At 44.6% G+C, this 25249-nt stretch overlaps 1 long non-coding RNA gene across 2 annotated transcripts; it reads right to left on the reverse strand.

The window, feature by feature from the left end:
* On the reverse strand, positions 1 to 25249 carry LOC128142493 (uncharacterized). 2 transcript variants are annotated; one of them, XR_008235419.1, is made up of 4 exons: positions 16876 to 25249; positions 14964 to 15044; positions 8742 to 8798; positions 1 to 3417 (listed from the first exon to the last, which is right to left on the reverse strand). It is a non-coding gene; the product is annotated as an uncharacterized LOC128142493 (long non-coding RNA). The 2 variants fall into 2 exon arrangements; XR_008235418.1 differs by lacking the exons at positions 1 to 3417; positions 8742 to 8798 and adding an exon at positions 12271 to 13505.

Genomic DNA, 25249 nt, shown 5'->3' on the forward strand with positions numbered 1-25249 from the left:
ATGGGCCGAGTGCTTTTGTACAGCTCTGGACCTTTTTTCTTCCCGTAACCTTCATCCATAGAGGGTTTGCTTGTCCTTGAATCTTGGCTGCCTTGGGCGGCTGCAGCTGGTAGCATACTTGAGTCTAAACCTTCCATGTATACAGGAACTTGACCTGACGTGAGCCTCGCACTGCTGACTCCTTCCTCACATTCCTCCTCTGCACCCAGGCCAGCACACAGAGCTTTTTGCAACGTGGCGCTCCTGTTTTGTGACCCACATGGATCAGACACAATTGGACAGACCAATCCATGATTCATTGAAAAGTTGCCTCTGACTTAGGGTTCAGGGCAGGAGAAAGGCTGGTTTCATCTTGTGTGAGATGATCCAGCATGGTGCTACTGCGTGTGTCAGAGAAGTAATGCTTGGAGGTCTGCTTATTTAAATGGAGAATTTGGCTACAGCTGACCTGGGTTTAGTCACATTGCTGACTGAAGGGCTGCTGCTTTGGGTTTTGATTCCAGTTTCTGGAGCAGATAGTGTATGGGAGCTTGTGTGCTAGCTTCCTGCCTGTTTCTGCCTGCAGCTGGATGTGATCCTGGAATATCCTTTTGGTGATAACCGTGAGGCACCAGCAGAGCCAAACCATTCTGCCTGGCAGCCTGTCTGGGAAGGTTGTCCCTGCTGTCCAGCAAGGACTTTGGAGCAGCTGTTTAAAGACAGCAGAAATAATCTGTTCCAGGCTGCCCGTGGGACAGCGTTGCAGGAGCCAAAATGGGTTTCAGGCACAGAAAACACAGCTTTTCATGGTTTTGTTCCTCACCTCACTGGGAAGGAGGGAAAGTTTTCAGCTGCCACCAGCTGCCAAGTGCTCTGCAGGAGTGTAATTGGTGGTGTCCATCCATTTCCCCATGGGCAGTCATCCATGCAAAAGCCACCACCAGCCACCTCCACAACCAGGCTACGTGACAGCAGTCCCGGGACTCCTGATGGCAGGAGGCTGCCTGAGCACCACAGGGTGTGGTGTGTCTCACCGCCTCTTTTAGGGGCATGCCAGGGCCCTTGGTGCCTATTAGAGCTCTCCGAGCCAGGGAGCAGCTCCCTGCCTGGGCTGGTGGCCAAGAAACCTGCCTGACCCCTTACCTTTGTCATAGGCCATCAAGTGTCAGTCAAAGGACACAACTAACAAGGACTTCAGCTCACTCTCTGAGAGCATGCAGCTGCTTCATGCGTTGCTAATCCTGCAGGACTTTCCACCTGTGCCTCTCCTCTCTTCACCCGCTCTTTGCTGCAGCATTGCGTAGAGGCAAAGTGAACAAGTTGTCTTTCTTTCTCCCAGCCACTGAGTGCCTGCTCACACTCCAAAACATGAGTCCTCTTCCCTTTTTTCTGATTTCTAAAGGGTTACAGTTTCTCCAAGCTCAGTTGCTTTCCCACCTCCTTCCCTGCCTCTCTGGGCCATGCTCAGCAACAAGTGTGAGCTATGCAAAATGCTTGTCTCCCATCAGGTGTAACAGATATTACCGTCATTTCTGCCCAACTCCACTGCCAGTAATAAGGATGTAAATAATGCATGAGCTGATCCTAGATGAGGATCAGATATGCACAGCTGTGAGTTATTATGTGGTACTGTGCTTTAAGGTTGGTGAAAAGAGCCACTTTACAGCTACTTAGGATTTTTGCATTCTCTTCCCAGGAACTTTCATCTGAATGCGCACACAAGAACATCTTAATTAGTCACAGTCCTTCATTTCAGTTTCTGCTTGGCTCGACTTTGTTGGTTACACAGCTGAGGTCTCCCTGGACCGGGGTCATAGCAAAGCCAGTGGGAGGTGGGTGATAATGGCTGTGGAGACTTTTCACTGCAGGAAGGCAAGCAGAAAAGTTTCAGGTAAAAGGGGAGGATTGTTCCCATCTCTTTGTCTCTCCCCTCACTCAGAAGTGCCCTGAATAATACAGCCTAAACCATCCCCATCTTGAGGCATATGGATGCCTCCCTCCTTTGACTGTAGAATGGAGAAAGTTCACCTGAGCCAGGACGTTAGGAATGTACCTCTCCAGAACGTTTTGACTGTGCCTTATTTTCAAATTTTCGTATTATGTGATGTGACGGGCAAATCAGGCACAACAGAAAGGAAATTGTCTCTGAAGCTAGCAAAATTGTCACTTTTGGACACTTTTGTGTTCAGCTATTACAAGGATGCTTTTCTAAATCTTGTCCTGTCTTTGTTGGTGTCTGCTTGCTCGCTGAGACACATCAAAAGGCTTGGGATGCTCCTTTCTTCTGCTGTGCAAAAGGCACCTGTGCTTCTCGCTGCTGCATGCTGATCTGTTTCTAGCACACTTGACACACAAACCAAATGCTTTCTCTGATGCTTCATGATGCTTGTGCATCATGAACCAACTTATGCCTGTGCGTGTTCTTTTCACAGCCCAGGCGCCCAGGCAGTGTGGCAAGGCAGCATGGCCAAAAACCCAATGAGTTCAGGTCAGGAAGGCTTTGCTTTCCAAATCCTCTCACCAGGGATGACTCAACCCCAAGGCAGGCATGTGCTTAAATGGAGGGGCACTGTCATGAAATTTCAATCCTTCCCAGGCTGGAAACTGCAGGCAGCCAGAATGAATGTCAGACAATCAAAGACAGTGAAGGTGCCAAGTTCCCAGGCTGTTTTAAGATTATAAAGAATGTTTTAAGGTAATAAATAAGGTATTTTGGGAACAGAGGAGGCTGAAAGACCTGTCCCTCTGGCTGGTCCCTGTTGTCCCCAGAGTTGGGATGGCATATGGGGGACAAAGCAGGGGTCCTTGCCTCAGGACACTAATTCTTGTGTGGGAGCAGAGAGTGAGGTTGGGGCTGCCCGTGGGGCAGGGAACCAGGTCTTGAACTGTGGGGTGAAGCTTGGGCACAGCACTTGTCTCATTCATGGCCCGTCACACTGTTCTGGGGTCTTGGTGAAGGCATCGTGCGCAATGGTGTGGGGAAAGTCTATTGCAATGCACAAAATTAAGCTGAGGTGGTTCAGCATTTACTTTAACTTTTTGAGTTATGTCACTTTGCAGTTTCTAACAATTTTTCATCTCATCTTCTTGTACATGGCATATGATTTCTGTCCTCCACTAAGTCGGTGCTTTGTTCCTAGTGGTAACTCCAGGATGTTGTTCTCTCAAGAACCATAACAAAATGCAGTATCTTCTTTTAAGTTAACCTTCCTTTAGGTGGACCGAGTCATCGGTACTCACATTATGCTGTTCTTCGCTGGAGTATCGAGTGCAGGCTAACACAGGCACTGACTCAGGACCCAGGAAGGACAGTGCCTGTGATGGAGGGCAGAGGGGAAGCAGCCCAGCAGCGCTTCTCTCCCCAAACACGGACACCGCCTTTTGCCAGTGTGAGGGCAGGGGTGGGCAGAAGGGACTTGTGTGTCTCTCATGATAACTCTGCAAAGGAATGTGCATTTTCTTTAGCTTTGCAAGTGGGAGAGGCTTCTGGCCTGGCCATCCACATCCAGGCTGCCTCTCATCACCTTGGAGGGCACTGCCTGGATTAAAAAAATCAAAATCAAGACCAATAAAAGCAGTTGGAAAGACTATGACTTGTCAGTGCCCAAAGCCCAGGCAGGAGCAGAGCACGCCAGCAAGCAGAGCTCTGACAGTCACTCAGGGAGGTAAAATGAGAAGCCCTGCAGCTTGGGGAGCCTGGAGATCACCCTGTGGCTCAGAGCTGGGCACACAAGAGCAGGACAGAGATTTCAGAAAGACAGGAGAACTACAGGGAGTGCCACTGGCCGTTCGTTTGGCTGATTTTTCTCTGTGTCTCTTAGGGGACACCCTGTTACGCCATCTCAGCAGCAGGAGGCATCACCTGGATCCTATTTATCTGTGGTCATTAAAAATCCCTTTTTAACTTCACTGAGAAAAACAATGGTCTATCCAGCACCCTGCAGTGATGTTTCATTTAGTGGCATACTTCTTCTGGCTGAAGGATTTTCAAAGGTGTTTAAAGTCTTTATACATCCAGCACTCCCACAGCTTTCCTAGGTGATGCACACCAGATTATTGCATCGTGAATATTTGGAAATTCCAGCTGGGATCCTTTCTAGGTTTCCTCTGCTCTGCGGAGCTGTAGTAAGCGTTCCCAGCCGCACCCGTGGATGCGGTCACATCCCTCTCCTGTTCGCTGACATATGGAATGAATAGCTAACAGCTTTATTGACATTTCTATACAGGGTGCAACTGTCATAACAAAAAGATACCCAGGCATCCAATTTAGCTGCAAATTTACCTCTGTCAACCCGACCCTAGACCTGCAATTCTGAAACTTACTGCCGTAACAAATACCAGACTTTTCCAGTATGGATACTAAGAACTTCAAGTATTCCCACACAGTTCCCTGTCATCATTTTTTGATCTTTCTTTTCTATTATAGCGTGTTTTGAGTCTGAAGCGATACAGCCAGTAAGTAGTAAAGCACTTGGATGGCTTCTACATCAATGCTCAAGAAAACAGTGTCAAAATTGGGGAATAAGGGGGGGAGCTGAAAGAGAGGAGGCTTTAATTTCATTTAATGATGTCTACTAATACTTGCAATGTCAGAAGATGAAGCAAGATCATCTACATATGGAGGAGAAAAGGAAATAGTTGTAGTTCCATTTTCAAATCCTAAAGCTTATGAAGTGACAAATGGTGTTTATCCTATCTGGAAAAAATGTTATTCTTAATTGTAATACTGTCACTGCTGCCAGCTCTCACAGCTTCAGTGTGTGGCTCATGACAAATGGTGTCTTTTCAAGCCCTGTTTTGATTACATGGGAATCTCAACAATGTTTTTTTTAAGCTTGAAAGTATATCCCAGAGCAGAACCTGAAGGCTGAAAAAGTGGAAGACGGAGAATTCACTATATATTTACTTTTAAAAATCTCATCATTTTTAAGGAAGTGTGATCATTTCTTCTCATTTTTTAGTTTTCCAAGTTAGTAATACCACACTGCAGAACAGGAAGGCACAATATACACACATACACACAAGTTGCTTCATTTGTTGCTGCAGTGTCTCTCTGCAGTGAATATCCTTTGGCTTTGCATTTATCACATTTATACATGCAAGCCTTGTGTTTTTACATACCTATTGGACCCTTACATCTATAGAAGGTGCAGGAATATGTAATTATAATGCTGTTTGTTCACCTGGTTACATTTCCTGGACTAGTCTGGGAAGATGCATGCCATAACACCCCAAAGAGTATTCATACCGTAAGATCACAAGGAGAAACTTTCTGGGAGACATCTAATAATGTGGTTAAAAAAGCCAAAAAGAACCTGAAAAAAACAGCTCTTGTATCTCATCAGACACTAGATTTTCACATCAAGATACAGAGAAACTAGAAATGAAGAAAGCTTCCAGGAGATATTTTTCTGCTGTTGAAGATTGGTGGGAACATGCAGGTAAATCCAATGCTTTGATGGAGGCAGTTGGTGCATATATTTTACCATATATACTTTTACTGGACATCAGAGAGCATTAAAAAGGGGAACTGCCCATTTCATAGTTTCCTGGAAGTGCTGGGCACTCATTCACTTGCAGAGCAGCAATGCTTCTTAGGTATTGAGCCACCGCTGACTGTCACCGTGCATCATTTTTGAGAAACAAGGGGATGATGCATGAGCAGGAGAGGACCTTTCTGTCCCCCAGACAGCTACAGCCAGCTTTGCCCTTCACAGTCGGCTTGAGGGAATGCTGTTGTAGAATGCAGGAATGCCTGACTGTGGGGTTTTGACGTGAAATAGACCTCATTCCAGTCTGAATAAACATTTTAATGCTTAGCCACAGAAAGAAGTTGTCAAGACGATGGTTTCACACACTGGAATTAGAATATTTCTTGTAAAAATTAGCCTAACTTCGTTCCTTTGAACATGGAGGAGCCTCGCCACAGGGGAACACAAAGTTTATGGTCGCACTGGCACTCTTCCTGGCACAAACAGAAAGAGCAACAAACCCGGGAAGATAAAGCCAGGTGGAGAGGGGGTGACCTATGGGAGCAGCCGGGGGAGTGGGACAGAGGACAGACTCTGTTTCTGTCACCTGAGCCCCTGCTAGCTGCTCCTTCAGAGAAGGGACAAGTATCTGCAGGTGCTGAGGTTTGCCCATGGACACCTTTGTGAGAGTATAACCTGTGGGATGCTTGTAACAGGTTGGCTGGTTTTTTTCCCCTTTGTTTTCTCCCTGCCAGGCTGGGAGCCCGTTCTGCCAGTATGCTGAGTGCCCTCAGCCCTTTCTGCCACTGGCTGTAGCTGAGGGCATCCTGTCATTGATGGGGGGTTACAGTGGTGCATCCTTGGACCAAGATAAACAGCTCCACTATTATGGCTCCAGGCTGAGGCTTTTGATGCTTCCCTGTCTTGGAAGGTCACTGCTGAGATTGTGCTCATTTCCATCTGTAAAGAGCTTTGAGATCTTTGCTTGGACCATGCTGTGGAAGCATGACACCTTGTAGATAACAGTGCCCTGAATGGAAAATTCAGCAGAAGCCTGGCCAGAGGAAGCTTTTGGAGTCACTGGGAAGGAGTCCCTCAAACATGCTGCCCGGTGCTCTGTGGCAGGGAGCGTGTGAGTGAGCACTCGGCTGCTCAGCTCCCATGCACTGGCAGATTGCTAGGGCAGGTGTTCATTTGGGCTATCCCTCAGCTTCCAGGGTCAAAAGGAGCCAAATTATCAAGCTAACAGATGATTTAAACTGCCTGGTCTCACCCAGCACATTCTGACAGAAGGACATTTGGGAGTAGTCTCACCAGCAGCTCAGTACATTGAAGGGACAGCAGTCTCCACCAGAGATGAGCAGCAGGAACTACTATTTGGTTTGAGGATGGCAGGCTACCACACACCCTTCTAGAAACAACCATGGGCTATGCAGAGGATGGGTTTCCTTCCGGGATTTCAAGCAAAGGCTTCGCTGTGGCTGTATTTACCAGGCTGCTGTTTACTCTGAACTGGACGACACCAGTTTTACAAAGAACATAGAGCTACTGTCAAGATGCGAGGATGCTGGGACACTGCTGATGTGTGGGATTAAGACCAACACCCTTCGTGGCATTGCCAGTCCCTCAATCCACACAAAAAATACCAAAACCATCCATGCATCTCCCTGTCAAGTCAACTAGCTCTTAGTCCTTTTTCCTGCCCCTGCTGGCAAGCATGGGAGGTGTAGAAGGGTGAACGGCATGACTGGTCAGATGGGGCATGAAAGGAAGGCTGTGCAAAGCGGCAACATGAGGGCAAGGCATAGCCCTACTGCCGGAGGCACTGTGCTTCCAGCCTCTGCCCAAGAAGAGTAGCTCCTTCTCTCCACACATTTGGGATATTGCAGTGGAAGAAGCTGAGGCCATGATCCCATAATGTCTCTGGGTACAGTTTTGTCCCTGCTCAGCCCTGGGCCTTTGTTCTGGATTGATGCCTTCCCACGTATATGGATCTGCAGCAAGGGAAAAACAGGCAAGTCTATGGACAGAATAGGTGTAAGAGCTTGGGCTGTACCTCATGTTCCCAGCAGAGCCCATCTGGAGCATATCTAGAGCAATTCATAGAAATCAGTAGGTTCCCTTCAGATTTACACCAGAAACATAGGAAAGCAGAAGCTCCTGAGAAGTTCATGTTCCCAGAAGAGCTATGTACTTTAGTATAATGCACACCCACCCTTTTCTCTGGCCTCTTTCTTTAGGATGACTCACGCAGATTTCTGCTTGCAGTTGCCTTCGATCACTCCAGTGAGTCTGCTGTGATTCAGCCGTTCTCATTTTGAACTCCCTCAGAGCATTCAGTCAATCCCAGCTTACTAAGGTTGGAAACTAATGAAGACAACATCATACAGTTTCCAGAGATGCTTGATACGCTTGATGCTCAGCCACCTTTCTCTGCTGAATCCTCATGCACCTTCTCTGCAGGAACATGATTAACTCTAACACTCAGTGGGACAGCAGGCATGGGAATGTTTGCCACCATGTCCAGTGAATAGTTCACATTCAAACCAAGTGTTTTTTACCACGTTATGAAGAAAATATGACATGCTACACACACAGAGTTGGGAATATTATTTTACTGGGCCAGATGGCATAGGGCTATCACTGTTGGCCCTGAGAGTCATGGCTTTCCACTAAAAAGACAATGTCCTGTCTGAAACAGGAAGATGCAAAGTTAGGAAAGGTAAAAGGTTCAGCACCTCCAAAGCTATGTGGAGCAGATGTGGCAGAAACTCCTCTGCTTAGACCTGGAAAGTTGAGAGAGGGTCACATCTAGGAACTCAAGTACAAGCTTGAGTGGAGAAATAGATATGAAGGGGATCCTGAGAAAAACAGCTGATAGGGAAAACCAGGGAAATGTGTCTACAAATCAGCCTGGCTTTTTGCAGTAAACAGCATAAATAGATACTTGATCAGGGCAACAAGCTGCTTTAAACAGGAAGAGATGAAGGAAAAAGAAAAAAACAGGTTTTGTTGATTAGAAAGTTCCACTGCATTTAGCAAAGAGCTGAAGAAAGTATAGGATGAGGAAAGACTTGTTTGGGGGAAGGTTGCCAACTGAACTGAGATGTTATTGTAAAAAACCTATTTTGGGGCTTGCGCAAGTATTGGGAGGCAGTTTTTTAAAATTCCAGAGAAGAGGGAAACCAAAGCAGCAAGATCCAGTGAAATCTCTTTTCTGTCTGCTTTTGTGAGCAATAACAATTCAAGTTACAAATGAAGATTATTTGTGTTCAAGATTCAGCATGCTACCTTTTAATTTCCAGTGAGAGAATTTCCAGTGCACATCTGTGAACCATCTAAGAAGTCCTACAGCAAAACCAGGAAAGATGGATGATGGCATTAACCAGTAAAACAAAACAAGGCAAAAAAATCCAAAGACAACAAAAAAAATCATTTTTGGAAGGAAACTCAAAACAAAGGGTTCCCCCCCCCCCCTTTTTTTTTAATATACTATAAAGAGCATAAGGGCACACATATAATTTCTTTCCCTTTGGGATAAAACTGCAAACCACATAATGGCAAAAGACACTCAAAAGAAGTTGGCCAGAAGACTGGAGCAAATGCCTGGCTCTAATGGAAATGCTTCAGCCCTGTTGCTGATCCCAGGACCTCTGCTTCTACTCAAGTAAAAGCGCCGGCACTACTGCACACCCAAGGACTGGATCAGTCCTTGGCTGAAGAGTGACAGAGCAAAAATTTGACTTCCTGCAGAACATAGGACATTGCTTAGCCATCTGCAGAGCCTCCTGGGCACAGGGTGTGATGAGATCAGAGGAACAATCCTGGTCCCTGTGACAAGTTCCTCTGGGGGACTACCAACACCATCAATAAAACCTTTGGCTTCCTGGAAACAATTCCTTTTCTTTTTAGGAAGTTAATCCCTCACTGCCAGGTGACCAAATTTCACACCCACCTCTATTCTTTGAAAGGTAAGTTCACAAAAAAGTCTTGATCATGTCCCAACCATCTCCTTTCTAACGTGAACAATCCTGGGCCTTGTTAGCTTCACTTGTGGACCCCCAGCTCTCCTGCTGGAAGAATGGACAGTCAACCCCTGCCCATTCTTTTCATACCACTCATGATTCTACAGGCCTTCATCATATCCTCCTCAGACATCCCCTTCCAGGGTGAATTTTGGAGTCCCAGCTTTCTTGGCCATTCCCCATATGGAAGGGGGTCTGTGTCTTTGACCAGTCTTGTTTTGCTTCTCCAAATCTCACTCATTTTCACTATATGCTTTCTGAGCTGGGACACAGAGTAGGGGAACCACACAGGGTGTTTGAGGTGAACCGTGGATTAACACAGTGGCATGGCAAGATTCTTTGGTTTGATCTTTACTTGTTTCCCAATAATATTTACTCTCCGATTTACCTTTTTGACTGCTGCTGAGCACTGTGGTTACATTTTCATGGAACCGTTCACCATAACTACAAAATACTGCTCATTACCGAGAACCCAGTATTTCACATGGGAAGCTAGGATTCTTTTTACGCTACCTGAATGACTCTACCTACACCGAATTCACGTGCCATTACATTGTATTACCCAGTTACTCAGTCTTACAGGGTCCTTCTGCAGCTTTTCACAGTTGACCTTATCTTTACTACCCATGTTGTTGGCAAACACTATCACCTTGTTGCTCACTGCCTTTTCTAGGCTGCTCATGGAAATGCTAACACTTCAGCATCCAGAACCGAACCCTGCAGAACTAAAATTCCTCCACCAAAAAGACTGATCGTAAGTTCACAAAAACTGCTGTCCTGGATCAGATTGATCCAGCTCGCCCAGCACTCTGCTTTCAAGGGTGGCAATCAGAGATCCTTCTTTGGGAGAGCACATGAGCCTGGCTGCTTTCTGCAGCCCATTCCCCAAACACACCCCAGCAGCCACTACTGTTACATCGGGGACCTCCCTGGCTAGTCCTTTTAGAAAACAGCTCAACGGACCTCTTCTCCATGAGTTTTTCTAATCCCTTCCGGAACCTGCCCGCACTCTCTTCCTCCACAGCTCCCCCTGTCACCCCCGCTGAAGTCCTTCCCTATACCCATCTGAAACCGCCCTCCCACCAGCCCCAGCAAGGAACCCCCACTCCAGTGCCGCAAGACTGGACAAATAACTCCCACCTTATCCACTGCCTTCATTTTGTAAGTCTTGATCACGCCCCAGACATCTCCTCTCTAATGTGAGCAATCCTGACTTTCCAGTCTCTCCTCTTAAGGAAGCCAATCCCCTTGGCCCTTTCGGTTGCCCTTCTCTAACCTGCTGTGTCCTTCTTCAGATGCAGAGACCAGAACCACACACACTACCCCAGATGTGGGTGCACCAAGATGCTGGAGCAGCAAAATGGTGCCCTCTGTCTTCTTCTTGGCAGCCTCCCTGAGGACGCTCCCCATTCTCCTGGCTTTCTGGTTGCCACGGCACACTGAGCTGAGGTTTTCAGGGAACAGTCAATGGTGACACCAAGAGCTTTTTCTTGAGTGGTGGCTGCCAGTTGTGAGTTCAGCACCGTGCAAGCATGGTTTAGATTATTCTACCCAAGACATCATCTTACCTTTGTGTACACTGAAGCTCACGTGCCACCTTTCTGCCCCCTCCCTTGGTTTTGTTAAGCCCTTCTGGAGTTCTTCACCAACAGCTCAGCATTTCACCATAAAAATGAGCTTGCTATTGACTGCAAACCTGCGCATCCCTTGACTCACACCCTTACTCCAGGCTGCTGGTAAGATGTTGAATAATACCAGACCCACAACTGATTGCTAGGGGTTCTGTTGATGCTGCTTCTCCATCATGAGAAGTCACTGTTGAGCCCTAGCCTTTCCTTTCCACTTTCAAATCACAAAAGGATCTTTTCTCCAGTCCATGGTGACCTTTGTTGAGAAACTGTCAAAAGCTATCTGAAAATCCAAATACATTATGTCCACTTTATCTACATACTTGTTACCACCCCCATGGACTTCCAGCAGACTTGTGAGGGAGGATTGTCCCTTACAGAAATTGTGTTGACTGCTTCCCTTGACATCACATTTCCCCATGTGTACAGTGGTCTTATGGCTCTGCTGTTGTAGGAGCGATGGAAGTCAGACTCACCAGTCTGTTGTTCCCCAAGACCTCTCGAGCTGGCAACTCTGGCAACTCTGCCCTCCTCCAACACTGAGGCCATTTCTAATGACAGTTCACACACTTGTCCAGCAGTTCTGCAGCTTCACATGTGAACCATCACGTAAATGGTGCCTGGTCCTGCTGGTTTACTGACCTCCAGCTTATCTGTTTGGTCTGATATGTCCTGTGAAGTCAGTTCAGATTGGTCTAGCTCTTCTGATGAATTGCTATCAAGAATATGTTGGGTTTGGGGCTCTCCCTTACGTCTTCAGCGGGAAAGACTGGTACATAAAACTCACTGAGTATTTCTGCTGTTTCCTTGTCTTCCCCAAGTGCCTTTTTACATATTTATCATCAAACTAATTAGCTTCCTGCCTTTGCTATATAAAAAATTATTTACTATCAGTCTTTGCAAGGCTCAACTCACATTCTTTTTTAGCCCTTTTAATTTGTGGTATATGGTTGACTTGCCATATTTTATGGGCTTTCCTGTTCTCCTAATATGGGTAAGCTTCCCATTTTCTAAACATTAACTTATTGCCTGTCATAGCATCCTTAATGTTCCTACTGAGCCATGAAATGGCCTTTTTGGACCACACTGTTTTCTTTTCAAATTGCGGCACAACTTTTTTGTGGGATTTTAATATAGTATTTTTTAACAGCACCTAGTTTGCCTGTTCCCTTCTTGCTTTTTGGACTGCTCTTTTTAAGGTTTTCTTTCTTTCTTTTTTTTCTTTTTAAATTTCATTTTTATATACCTCCCTTGAAACTGTGAATATCCATGTGCTGAATATGCTTGGGTTGTTCTCTCCCATTGCAACACTGACCTAACTGTACTGTGATTATTACCACAGAACTGCTCTCCCATTAATATCTGAAGTAGGTTCTGTATGCCACCCCACCCCAAATCCAGAAGAGCATCTTTTTGTGGGCTCTATGGCTAGTTTTTTTAGGAAACAATCATTTATTGTGTCTCTGCATCTCACATTGATAAGGCATTGATCCAAATGTGGGTAACTGAAATTCCATCCTCCTACAGCCTTTCCTAAACATACAGCTGCTTTAATCTCACTTAGCAGTTCACAGAATCACAGAATAGTTGAGGTTGGAAGGCATATCTGGAGACTCACTCATCAACCCACCCCTGCTCAAAGGAGGGTCAGCCACAGCAGGTTGCTCAGGGCTGTGGTCAGTTGGGTTTTGAGTATCTCCAAGGATGGAGGCTTCACAACCTATCCGGCAAACTGTTCCAGTGTTAGACCACCTTCACAGTAAGACATTTTTTTCTTACGTTTAAATGGAATTTCCTGTGTTTCAGTCTGTGTCCATTGTCTCTTGTCCTTTCACTAAGTATCACTGAGAAGAATCCGGCTCTGTCTTCTTTTCCTTGGCTTGCTCAGAAAGCAGTCAGGTAAGAGAAAGGGTTAGCGACTTGCTAATTGAATTATAGAATCATAGAATGGTTTGGGTTGCAAGTGACCTTTAAAGGTCATCTAGTTCAAATGCCCCTACAATGAGCAGGGACATCTTCAACTCGATCAGGTTGCTCAGAGCCCCGTCCAGCCTGACCTTGAATGTTTCCAGGGATGGGGCATCTACCACCTCTCTGGGCAACCTGTTCCAGTGTTTCACCACCCTGATTATAAAAAATGTCTTCCTTATATCTAGTATGAATCTACCCTCTTTTAGTTTAAAACCATTACCGCTCATCCTATCACAACAGGCCTTACTGAAAAGTCTGTCCCCATCTTTCTTACAACCCCCCCTTTAAGTAATTGCAGTGATGGAGTTCTCAGAGAGCTCAGCACAGCCTGGTCGGGTTTTTAATTCATGACAGTCCTTTTCCTTGTAAGGATCCCCTCTGTTTAGTACTCACAAGACTGCATTTGGAGTACTGTGTCCAGTTCGGGGCTCCTAGTAAAATAAAGACATTGACAAATTGGAGAGAGTCCAGTAGAGGGTCACCAAGATGGTCACAGTGCTGCAGCACACACTGCAGGAGAAAACTGGATTTGTTTAACCCTGGAGAAGTCTGTGGGAGGGTCTTCATGCTGCCTACATCTACCTAATAGGGAGTTACAGCAAAGACTGAGTTACATGCTTCTCGGATGTGCGTAGCAAAAGGAGAGTAGATATGATTACAAATGCAAGAGAAATTCCAGCTGGACACATGGAAAAAATTTTCAGCGGAGTATTTAACCAGTGGAACAGGTTGCCCAGAAAGGTGGTGGGATTTCTATACTTGGAGATACTCAACACCTGACTGAACTAGGCCCTGAGAAACATGAAGTAACAACTTTGAAATTAGTTATGCTTTGAGCAGTAATTCTTCCTCCACCCTTAGCTTTTGGCATACCTTTCCCTGAAAGCTCACCTCTAACTTATGGCAAGGTAATTGCCTTCTCTGGGCATAAGCATTTGTGAATGCCAGGCTTCATTACCAGTCAGTGCAGAGAGCACATTTAATGATGCAGCGCTCTGGTAATAGAACAAGTTTGGCATCTCATAGTGCCTCACAGTGCCTGGAAACATAAAGCTGAGTGCCCTCCAGGGCAGTGAGAGCAAGTCCAAGATGAATAACTCTCTTCCACTGCAAGGCAAGATGGAAAAGACTCCAGAACAAACATGAAGACATTGCTCCTTTGCAGGCAAACTAATCCCTGCTTTTCCATCCTTTCATGTAATCCGCCCACCACAGAAAGTTGCTAACTAGGACTTGGAAAGTAAAATGTCCATTAAATGAATGGGTTTGGCAGAGGGAACATCTGTTTGTGAGTAACTTCTTGTTCTCTACATATGATAATGGTTATGGATTAGTGTGCAGAATACTGAACTTGTTTACAGCTCCTAGGAACTGTATGTTTTGAATCATTAATAAGGAGTGTTTTTAAATGCAGAATTTCTCATCAATATGAGTGTTGCTGTTTTTCCCCTCCCTAAATAGGTGCAATTCAGTTTGCAAATTAAACATCAGTGAGATTCACTTAATGTCGCTCTTTCAGCAGCCACAGAGATCAACATTTTTATTATCACAGTCTGTTCTACTTGGTATGTTGATATTCATGACGGTTACTTGGTGAAAATAGAACCATTTTCACATGATCTCTAAAAGATATTCCAGGTTTAATCTGACATGACACCAAAGGAAGTAGGAAATATTTACTGGGAGAGGGTGGGTCTGCTTGTTTAAAACAAACCTGGGAAACGAATCTAAAATGAAATTATCCCTAGCTCAGAATATATATATTTACACTTCTTTCTCCTTACAGCAGCGTAGTCCCTTCTAAGGGAGATGGACTAACCAGAAGATTAATGAAGATGACTCTGTGTCAATGCTTTGCCTTAAAGAGTTTTCCATGATCTAATTCTCACCTTACTCAGCTCAGATGTTTCGTTCTTTCCTTGCTTTTCACTATGCTCTTTAGGCAGCTCATTCTGTTGTGGGGATATTGCCTTTAAAAGCAGTAAAAATAACTTTTTAGTAGAAGTACATCCCAGCTAATCATTACACTGACATAAGCTCTGGCTAGCGTTAAATGCAGATTTGTAGAGCTGCGGATCTGCTGAGCTCCCTACACACAGCACATGGCATTTGCTTATTTCTCCCTGTCATTTTCATACAATATTGCCCCTGCCTTGATGCTTATTTTCTCTAGATTGCAACGTGAGCCCCCCGAATGCTGCCACTCCTGTGTGTGACTGGGAGGTCTGCATTCCAGCTCCCCATCTGAAGCCCGTCAGAGCTGGGAGCGAGAATAGTCTGACATATTCCAGTAGGAATGCCTTTTTAAAAGACTTTTTTTGGCAAGGCTCCAAACACAGCAAGTGCGGGACGGGGATCTGATTTCACCTCTAATGCAAGAAATATTCGTGTGAAAACTTCTCTTCCACTGAAGAGATTGCAACGACAGTTAAAAGTTGTAATTAGTTTTCTGGCATTATCTGATTTTGATAAGCATACGCATGCACCGCACCCACACATAACCACACTCACACCCTCTCATAGCTAAACTAACCTGAAGGGAATCAGTAGTGTGTTTTTTCATGTGTCAAAAAAGATACTCAAAATGACTTGGGGGTGGCTGGACGAGTTTATCAGACAAGACAAGACAGCAAGAAAAAAAAAATTAAAATCACAAGAAAATTCATGTGACTGTATTTTGGATTTCTTATTACTACTTTTCCCAGTGCAGAATTTGAGGGAGGAAGACTCTAGCTGTTATGTGCTGTGGTCTGTGAGGAAGGGAGGCCAGGACCACTGCCCGGCAGGATGACCTCTCCAAAACAACCTTTAAGCCCGCTTCCCATGAGAGAACATTTTTCACAAAACAACTAGCCCATCTCTACTCGCCAGTTCTCGAGAAAGACCTACCAAAAATAGGCCCAGGAAATAATATTCACCTCCACTAGCTACTAAAAAGCAGCAGATCAGCAGAGACATTTGCTTCACGTCATCCTGCAATGTTTCACACATCCTTCGCCCTCTAATCCCTCTCAGTCCTCAGGTGCTCCCTACCTGTCGCTGTACCCCCCAAGCATATCACCTCCCCCTTGCCAACACCCTCTGTGGTCCATGGGTGTCATTACCTTAGTCTATTAAAATTATTTTATTAAAAATAAACAGATCTCAAAGCGATCATTCCCAACCAGTACCATGAAAATGGCAGCTTCTGTCTCAGACCTATTAAAAAAGCTTGGTTGCCCAAAGATTTATGTATAGTTTTTGAGTGCATAGGTTGGCCTCATGAAAAAGTAGACCTACAATCCTTTCCTTGTCTGTGCGCTCAGACCTTCAGCACTATTACAATGATAAGTAACGTTAGGGGCTGGACATAGCCACTTCCATCGTTACAGAAAGTCCTAGGCTCCCTTCTGGAACCAAATCACTCAAACAACTAAGATTTTGCCTCATAACAAAGGCAGAGTGGCTCCTTTGCTATGTCTGGTGGTTTGTGAATGTAAAAGACAGGCAGACACAGAGAGAAAAAAAGATAACAACTAAGTGCAGACAAACATAAAAGTCTTCATAGCAGGAAAAATCCCCTGACCCTAGTACAGACTTTTGGCTGAAAGATTGTCTTTGTTCCCAGCTCCAAGAGGCTGTCACTCCTATTTGATTTCTTCTGCTCTGAAAGAAACAGACTTCTGCACATGCTTTGTAAATGAAAGGGATTGCATCAAAAAAACTATTTATTGTTATTTTTTCTTCTTAACAGAAACCTCCTTTCAGCCACCAGCTTGTCAGAAAGCAGCAATAGTAAGCTGAAGGAGTTTGATGTGTTACCTTCATCCCTATTGGCCATTATGGATCCAAAGGAAGGAGAACCAAGTCATGCTGGATGGATGCTGGAGCATCTGAGCAGAGGCTGTCTATATTGGAATTGATCAGATATTTGAGCTTTGATAACTTTGTAGATAAATGTTCCAAGACACTGTTAAAGGGTCCCCTTATAGGATACAGCCTGCAGTGGTGATAAGCCTGAGAGGTCCTCTTAAAAAGATTAAATCTACCTCTTCCTCTAGGGAGATTTCTACAGTAAGAAAAATTAGAAACTTAAAGATAAAAACATTCCAACCCATCTTCCAAAAACAAGACCACATATCAAAATGTTATAATCCAGTCATGAATATTTTAAAAAGCTCAAGAAGATTTCCATCCCAAAGCTCGAGAAAAATAATCCATCCAGCTGGGCCTCAAATTGTTATATAGCTATTATCTACTTACAGGTACAAAACATAAAAGAACATGATAGGGTTGTTTTACAGATGAGAAATTCTGAAACTTCAAAAGTTAAACACCTTTAATAAGACCATCTCCTCCAATGCTGAACACTGGATAATCTAGAAATACAATTAAGAAACTCATATATCTTAAACTCTGCCTTGCCTTTCACTGTATCACGTTGATTTTTTCTCTGGTGAAGACCCCAAAGTTACAGATGTGAAACAAGGCCAGAGCAGAGAATAACTGTGTATAGCATCAGCCCCTGATGACAACTACCACAGCGGCACAGCTGACTGTTTAAATGTAAGGTGCCATGGCAGCTGGGTCCCTACCCTGTCCCCTGGCTCTGGGCTATAAGAAGCTCTTGCTATTTAACTGTGGTTATGGGACTTGTTATGTCCGTTGCCACAGGCTTATCAGAAATACTGGTCTTATCACCATGAGATAAAACTATTTATTAAGGCTAATAGTTCAACAACTAACACCCCCCCGCCAAATCGTGCATAACCTCTCACACAGAATCTCCTTCTAAACCTAAAGATTTATTAAAAGGGAAAGAAGAAATGAAAATACCATGGTGATGGAAAGCAAATGAAACCCCTTTGACTTAGTGTCCCCTCTGAATGAGTCAGGCAGCACATTTTCTGCCGCCAGCCCTAGCAGGCAGATCTGGAGCAGGCTTCTGCTGTGACCGCATGCTGTACGCTGAGAGTATAAACATGAGATAAGAACCGCTCCAAAACCGGACAGCTGCATCACCATGTGCTGCCAGCATTTTTCGCTTTCAGTAAGCAGGGCAGAGCAGAGGGGCAAAGGATGGGTGCCCACTGGTAAGCAGGACTGTGCGGCTGAGACAGGGGCCTGTGTTGAACTCTTGAAGACAAAAGGCTTTCCTGTACATGAAGAGCATTTTAAAAGCTCCCTCTCATGGCCTGAGAGTTCACAGGCTTGGTAAACAGGCTTTGCTAAAGCTATTTAAAAACTTTCCTTGCCCGATTTGAACACAGTGGCCCCGTTCAGGAAAGTGATGTTTTTCTCTGGAGTTACATCCTGGCTTTGGATGTGGTGAAGCTTTTTCTGAGAAAAACTTTGTTAGCAGTCTAGCAGGGACATCCTCCCCTTCTGCACCAAGAGAGGGTGCAGGGTGGGGTGCAGGGCCAGCGCAAACGGCTGGGGCAGGAAACAAAGAACCAGGGAGGGGAGTGTGATCCAGGGGTCCGAGCAAGGATCCAGGATCCATCCATGTTTGAGCAGAACCAGAATCAAGACAGCAAATATGTTGTAACAAAAGATTTCCTGGGATTCCCACGGTGGCTGTGGAAAGCCAAGTGCTCTGAGGTTCCTTGGGAACTCCCAAATATGCCTGTGATGGCAAAGGGCAGCTTTAAGCATTTGTCCTGGTTTCAGCTCACCCAAGTGCCAGCCAGCTACAAGTCAGGATGGTCAATTTTTGACCATCAAATCCATTCAGCATAACCTTCCCTGTATTCACCAAGCAATTTGGGAACTGGATAAAAAGTCTTCGTAACACTCAAGACAACATAGTATAACACTGATAGCTAACACACAGCATGGCAGTGTGGCTTTTGCTGTTCCACATGCTCTCCCCAACTGCCCTGTAATTACCAGCAGCATAAAAATAACTTCCTCCTGGCTCTCACTTTGTTATCCCCATTATCCACAGTATGACTGTGCCCACACCTGGATGGCTGGGGATAAGTATTACTCTATTGCAGTAGTGCCCAGGGGCCAGGAACCTCCTGTGGTAGGCACGGGTCACCCAGGTAGAGGCAATACCCACCCTGAAGAGCTCATGACTGCAATGGAAGATTAAAATGGAAAGATAAAATACCAAATTTTCAGCTGAATGTAGTCTCAATTCAACTGAAGGAAAGGCAACAAGAATCACAAGGGCCAGTTTTTCCCCCATGTTCACCTCTTCAGACTGGGCCGACAGGATGATGTCCAGAACACTATCATAAGGATGAGAGCACTTTCCAGATGTAACTAACCATCTCTGGCAAAAAGGGTCATGAAGCAGCAGCCAACAGAGATTTGATCTGATATTTAGGACAGATTTACATCACTTTGCACTGTTTGAATGATGGATGGAAATAACACCACAGTCTTTGTCACTGAAAGCATTTTAATCTTACTCACAAAGTCTGCTCCAAAACTGTAGTTACCACTGCCCCTCTTGCCACACATGAAAACACCACAGTCACAAGATGCCTGATGACCACGTGAGCTGAAAGCCTGAAGTCTCTCCTTGCTTTTTTTCTGTGGGGAGTCCCTGCTCAGGTCAAATACATCATCTGCATGAGACACAAAAGCAAAGCTCTATCATTTATTATTATAATCTGTCTTGGGACATATTTCACATTTCAGAGGTGTTAATCCCCAAATAGTGGCCAACTTCTTTGTCTTCACAACTTTCTTCTATTTCAGAAATACAGTGGTTGCAATGTGAGTGAGCTTTTCTTTACTTTTTCTTCTACAGTTGCTGTGTGGTCCTGCATGGCAGGGGCCATGTAGATATGGTCAGAAATTTCTAACTAAATTATTTTCCCGGCAAAAATGCCTCACTTACTTACTTACCCTTTTCAGAGCTACTTTTCCTGATAAAGTATATGCTGTGCCAGGGAAAGGAGAGTGAGGCTAGCACTTTCTGGCCTGAAGATCAGGGCACTCTTCTTGGATGAAACAGCTCCGGGTTCAAGTTCAATTACTATTTGATTACCAGACAAGTAGTTAATGTTTTCTTGTGTCCTTTTAGAAAAACAAAAAACAAACCAGACAAAAGCTAGAAAGGCATTGTTGTTGACCTACTAAAAGAATTTGAAAATTGTAAAAGCTCAACTGTTTTTGTGGGATGGCATGAAAAGCATTTCCGCATCCCCCTCCACCGGTAGGTTTCGTATCAGAAGCAATAGCTTTTAGTGGGGCTGAACTTCCCTTCAGTGGCCCTTCCCCTTAGAATTGGGGTCATTTAGGTTGGAAGAGACCTTGGGATGTCATCTTGACCCTCCTCCCATGCAAAGTTAGTCCAGCTGAGATCAGATGGCTCAGGACCTTGTCCGGTCGAGTTTCGAATGTCTGCTGGGATAGAAATGACACAGCTTCTCTGGGCAGCCTGTTCTAGTGCTGAACTACCCTCATGACGAAAATTATCTCCTACCATCTGAATGAATATCCCTTGCTGCAGTTCGTGCCCATTGCCTTTCATCCTATCAGCGTGCACAACACAGAAGTGTCTGACTCCCGTTACTGAATTGTGGAGAGCAAAAACATCTCCCCTTGGCCTTCTCATCACGGGACCAGACAAATCCAGCTCTGACTGTCTTTCTTCAAACATCATATGCTCCTGCCCCCTCACCACCCTGGTGACCCTCTGCTGGTCTTGCTCCAGTTTGTCAATGAATTTCTTGAACTGGGGAACCCCAGAGTGGACACAGTACTCCAGCTGTGGTTTCACAAGTGTGGAATAATAGGGAAGAATGACCTCTCTTGACCTGCTGGCTATACTCTTGCTAATACGTTTGGTCTTTGCCACAGTGGTATATTGCTGCCACATGTTCAGCTTCAGGTCCACCAGGACACCCAGGTCCCTTTCTAAAAAGCTGCTTTCTAGACAGGTGGCCAGAGTGAACTGTTGCACAACATTATTGGATCCCACCTGAAGGACGTGGCATTTGCCTTTGATCATTGTCATGAGGCTCCTGTCAGTCCATTCCTCCCACTGTCAGGGTCCCTCTAAATAGCAGCCCTGCCCTCCAGCATATCAACCACATCCCTGCAATTTGGTATCATCCACAGGTTCCAGTTGTTAATAAACGCATTAAACAGTGTTGGCCCCAGTGTTGGCCCCAGTATTGGCCCCAGAGGGACACCACTGGTAGTAACCTGCCACCAGATGGATTTTTGTACTGCTGATCCCAACCTTTTGAGTCAGGCAGTCCAGACAATTTTCCATCCACTTTATTGCCACTTATCCAGTCCATATCTCACCTTCTTACAGAGGCATAGTGAAGATTTTGGGGTGTTTTTAACATGCTTTGAGAGCTACAGCCCCTGTGTAAAAAAACCCCCACAATAAATTTGGACAGAATTGTATTTGTAATGTTTTCTGAGTGCTTGACTTTGCAAATTAACTGAGTTTTTGTTTATAAAATTTATTTATATTTATACCAAGTGGGAAGTGTTGATTTGGGGCTCAAAACCTTTTAAATGTTGAGGGTTTTTTAGTGTTTGGGGGTTTTTTTCTGGTAGATGCTTTGAAATCCCATGGTTAAAAGATGCTGCAGGAATAACTGTAAGTGATTGTTCCTAATGAATCTCACTAACTGCAACTATAGTGACCGATACTCTTGTGTACTAACTTTCCACAAAACTGCTGCCTGCTGTAGTGGATTATGTGGTTATTCAGGTTTCTTTTCATTTGCCTGTGTAGTTCCATGCCTGTTGTTCCTCTCTGTGCTACCTGTAGTTCATGAAGACAGCTCACCCAGACGCAGCAGTACTGCCCTCCCCTCTTTCCATTGCATTGGCAATGGCAAAAGCAGCACGTCTGACTTCAGGACCACCCCAATCTTTCCCTCTATTCCTTCCCTTCTCACATTGGGCCAGGTGTCCTGGTTTTGGCTGGGATAGAGTTAATTTTCTTTCTAGTAACTGGTATAGTGTTATGTCTTGGATTCAGTATGAGAAGAATGTTGATAACACACTGATGTTTTCAGTTGTTGCTAAGTAGTGTTTAGTCTAAAGTCAAGGATTTTTCAGCTTCTGATGCCCAGCCAGCGAGAAGGCTGGAGGGGCACAAGAAGTTGGGAGGGGACACAGCCAGGGCAGCCGACCCAAACTGGCCAAAAGGGTATTCCATGCCATGTGATGTCATGTCCCGTATATAAACTGGGGGGAGTAGGCCGGCGAGGGGCACGAATCGCTGCTCAGGAACTAACTGGGCATCAGTCGGCAAGTGGTGAGCAATTGCGTTGTGCATCACTTGTTTTGTATATTCCAATTCTTTTATTATTGTCATTTTATTACTGTTATTATTATCGTTATTATTTTCTTCCTTTCTGTCCTATTAAACTGTTCTTATCTCAACCCATGAGTTTTACTTTTTTTTTCCCAGTTGTCTCCCTCATCCCACTAGGTGGGGGGAAGTGAGTGAGCGGCATATGGTACTTAGTTGCTGGCTGGAGTTAAACCATGACACCAGGCCATCCTTGCAACAGCAAAAATTAGTTTAATTTGCAGTGCTGACAAACTTTGAACCCAATTTGAACAGATGATGAATTTACTTCACAACCATGATCCATTCCTAACACTGAATGGGACAGCAGAGGGGATGGAAAAACTGCACTTGAAGAGGGAAGGCTTTTTGCAAAGAAACTGAAGAAAACTTATTGTAAAGCTCTGGGGATCTTTACTGTGCCAAAAGGGCAGACAGGACTTTTGGTGACACTGTTAGTTGTTGTCTTCCAAGGATAAAACATCCACTTCTGAAGAAGAGGCTTTTGTGCTAGAGGACAAGCTGTAGGCATTTGGGGCAGGTTTGGATGGTGGAAAGCCCTGCACGTCACAGCAGACACACGTAAAGAAGCTCACTTGCTGAATGGGTCAAATGCAGTGGAGTCAATGCACCTCAACCGCTATCATTGCCCACCAGAACTGAGTCTCACCGTCAGAAGAGCTACCCTAGAATTGTAGGCTCATAGCAGGCGCTGGTTTTGAGATGGTCATGCATACTGAAATTTCTGTTTTGTTTCTGCTTAGGCAATGAGAAGAGCTTAGTGACAGCTTTCCAACAACCAAAATTAGGGAACTATTCAAGGTCTTAGGAGGCAGGAAAAGGAAATAGCACACAAGTTCACAGAAGAACTATTTTGAGAAAAATGTCTGTATCTTCCCACACAGCAACTGCAACTGCTGAAGCTACTCAGTAGCCTGCTAACTTGCTTTGGATATATGGATGAAGATGGGCGTTATCTGAGGAAGGGAAGTTTGAACAAAAATAGCAGGAAGCAGAGTCTAGAGAGACTGACGCTTTTTTGTTGAAAAGCTCAATTGGAAAGCATGGACACATGGCAACAGTGAGAGAACAAACCCCACTGGACAGATGTTGGGCACAGTGCTTAAGGCATTACTGGAATGCACTCAGAGATGATGGGGATGCAGCTAGTCATAAAAGCCCATATAGAATGAAAGCTTTGTAAAATTTGGCTTTGCTGTAAGTTCAAATGGGTGTATCTTAGGGTGGAAAATAGTTTCTTGTTTTTGTCATTGAGTTTACAACATACATTGGGACAGAGAGACCCGAGAAAGCCATGGCTTACTTTGTTCTTCCTCTGTGAGGACCATCCTCATAGCAAGCCACATACCTGATGGCTGGATAGTATAAGAAGTGATGGTTATTATTTAATGCTAATGCAAATATTTTTGTGATATTTAAAAAATATAAAGACGAATGGTGTGCATTAGAAGAAATTTAGAAGTTGATTGCAAATTAATGCCATAGACAGGAAACAGATTGAAGTAACTTTTGGGGTGGAAAATTACAATTGCCCATACAGCATAATGATGTATGCACATGCTTGTCAGAGAAAGAGGAGTACCAAGGTCAGCTCAAATGGTCTGTGTTTTTCACTTTGTTTAGCATGAAAAGTGACAACTCTGGTCAGGAACACTGCTATCTACACAAATTGTCTTGCCGACTCCTGCAGACTATGGCTCAAATTCCTGCAATGTCAGCTGGTATCTCTCCAGAAATAATTTACTTCCTGAAGATATAAACCACCCACTATTATTACCAAGCTTTGCCATCAGCAGTCTCAGCTCTAGGGTACCATGGTGGTTAATAATTGGGGAATGTCTGAACAGGGTTTGCATGCTGTGGAGGAACAGGGTACTTGTGCCATGCCTAACACAAACTGGACCTGCTCTCAGTTGAGGAACACTGGGCTACACATGATAAAGAACATGGGTACTCTTAGTGAATCATGTTATACTGATAGAAAGAGGTTGTTTCAGGGCAAGAACTAGAAGACTATGGAGAAGTATGAAGTCAGTGCTTAAGGCCAGATACAGCTTTCAGGTAAACAGGTATTTAAAATCAGAATAACTCCATCAACATTGAATCTATTTACTTCATATTTGCCTAATTTTAGTTTGATAGAATTGCCCCCTGACTTTCCATGCCACACTTTCTTTTTCTTTTTTCCTTGCTCTTTTTTGCATCCTTTCGCAGCACCCACCAGCCAGACTTGCATTGGTTTAGTCCATTGCATTCACATCCATGTTTACACTCTTTTTGTATTTGCCCTGTATTTTTCTCAAACATAATACAGTTATGCACATAAATACTGTCTACTTCTTAAAAAAATCTTGGTTTTGCACATCCCAGTCTGTCTCACAGTGTTATAAAGCTCCATGCATACCTGTTACATCTTTGTTCCCAAAGTAACTATAATGGTCCAAGAAAAGGGGGGGTGCCACTTCAAAGAAGTGGCACAAAGAATTGGGGTGCCTTGGTGTAGTTTCTGACACCACTCATAGCTAGTGGGCTGGATCTAGTACCCCTCAAGTCAACGATAGTCCTTGTGATAAATGAATAATATCAGGTCAATTATATGGTGATAGTCACTGACTGGCATCCTTGCACTCAGACCTCAGAACAACTGAAAGTTTTCAGGCGAGTCCAGCTATCCAAGCAGCTTCGGAACCAAGTGGCAGATCTTGCTGCTTGGGCTGACAGCGTGCTACCTGCCACCAGCAGAACCCAGTTGTGCTCTTCAGGAGTTCAGGAGGTGGATTTCAATGGGGCTACAGGAATTTTTACTATTCTTTATTTTACAATCCAAAGCTCAAAGAGAATGGCTTTGACCCATAACATTTATGCTGCACAGCTCTAGAAACACATTGCATATATCTA

The sequence above is a fragment of the Harpia harpyja genome, chromosome 5 (genome assembly GCF_026419915.1).
Source record: "Harpia harpyja isolate bHarHar1 chromosome 5, bHarHar1 primary haplotype, whole genome shotgun sequence".
In the NCBI taxonomy this organism is placed as follows: Eukaryota; Metazoa; Chordata; class Aves; order Accipitriformes; family Accipitridae; genus Harpia; species Harpia harpyja.